Consider the following 1,798-nt stretch of genomic DNA (forward strand, 5'->3'; position numbering starts at 1 on the left):
GCCTCCCGCCCTCCCGAAGCCCCGCCCTCGTTGCCATGGCGCCTCCCGCCACACACAGCCCCGTTGCCATGGAGCCTCCCGCCTTCCTGAAGCCCCTCCCTCGTTGCCATGGCTCTGCCCTGTTACTACGGCTCCGGCTCCTCCCACTCCCACCGGGCCCCGCCCCCATGGCAGTGGCTCCTCCCACTCGCCCGAATCCCCGCCCCTTCCCGCGTGGCCCCGCCCCCGCACCGCTCTTGCCCCTCCTTGGCTCCGCCCCGGCGGTTCCTCCGCGCCATCTTGGCGGGGCCGGGCCCGCGGCGCGCGGGGCCCACGCGGATCGACGTGTTCTCGAAGGGCGTCGTCGTCACCAGCACCCGCGTCCCGCTCTGCGCGCGGCGACGCGTCACCCCGGGGCACCCAACGGTGCCCAACGGCACCCAACGGCGCTCAATGGCGCCCAGCGGCACCCAATGGCGTCCAAAGGCACCCAATGGTGCTCTGTGGTGCCCAACGGCACCCAGAGGTGCCAAATGGCACCCAACGGTGCCCAGCAGTGCCCAATGGTGACAAGGGCACCCAATGGTGACAACAGCACCCAATGGTGTCCAGTGGTGTCCAAAGGCACCCAACAGTGCCCAATGGTGCCCACTGGTGCCCAGTGGCGCCCAACTGTGCCCAATGGTGCCCAGTGGCACCCAGAGGTGCCCCATGGTGCCCAACGGTGCCCAGCAGCACCAAGTACCCAAAGCTACACGGCACCCAACAATGGTGCCCACCACAGCTCAGTGGTGCCCATCATCACCCAACGGCACTCATCATCACCCAATGGCACCCATCATCACCCAGTGGTACCCACCACAGCTCAATGGTGTCCATCACCACCCAACAGCACCCACCGGCACCCATCATCACCCAACGGTGGCAATCATCACCCAACGGTGCCCACCATAGCTCAATGGTGCCCATCACCACCCAATGGTGCCCACCATCACCCAACGGTGCCCACCACAGCTCAATGGTGCCCATCACCACCCAATGGTGCCCACCATCACCCAACGGTGCCCACCACAGCTCAATGGTGCCCATCACCACCCAACAGCACCCACCAGCACCCAGTGGCTCCCAAGAGCACCCAGGGGCCCCGCGGGCCGCACCTTGAGGATGAGCTCCACCACCTCGGTGTGCACCAGCCCGTGCACGGGCTCCCCGTTCACGTGGGTGATGAGGTCGCCCGCGCAGAGCCCGGCCTCGTGCGCCGGGCCGCCCTCCTCCACGTGCTGTGCGGTGACACCGCCCCCGTCACCACCCCGCGGTGACGCCGTCCCATGGTGACACCGCCTCCCGTCACCACCCCGCGGTGACGCCGTCCCATGGTGACACCGCCCCCCGTCACCACCCCGCGGTGACACCGTCCATGGTGACACCGCACCCTCTCACCAACCCATGGTGACACCACCCCGTGATGACACTGCCCCACGTCACCACCCCGCGGTGACACCATCCCATGGCTGTCCCCCAGGTCCCCCATGTCACTCCTGTGTCACCCCAGTGTCCCCATGTCCCCTACTCAGACGAGGTGCTGCACGCTGTACAGGTGGCTGTCCCCCATGTCACCCCAGTGTCCCCCATGTCACCCCAATGTCTCCAGTGTCCCCAATGTCCCCATGTCACCCCGATGTCCCCCGTGTCCCCCCATGTCACCCCGATGTCCCCCGTGTCCCCTACCCAGACGAGATGCTGCACGCTGTACAGGTGGCTGTCCCCCAGGTCCCCCATGTCACCCCAGGTCCCCATGGCACCCCAATGTCCCCATGTC

This window comes from Nothoprocta perdicaria, unplaced genomic scaffold, assembly GCF_003342845.1.
Source record: "Nothoprocta perdicaria isolate Ctin4 unplaced genomic scaffold, notPer1 scaffold_513, whole genome shotgun sequence".
NCBI classification, from domain to species: Eukaryota; Metazoa; Chordata; class Aves; order Tinamiformes; family Tinamidae; genus Nothoprocta; species Nothoprocta perdicaria.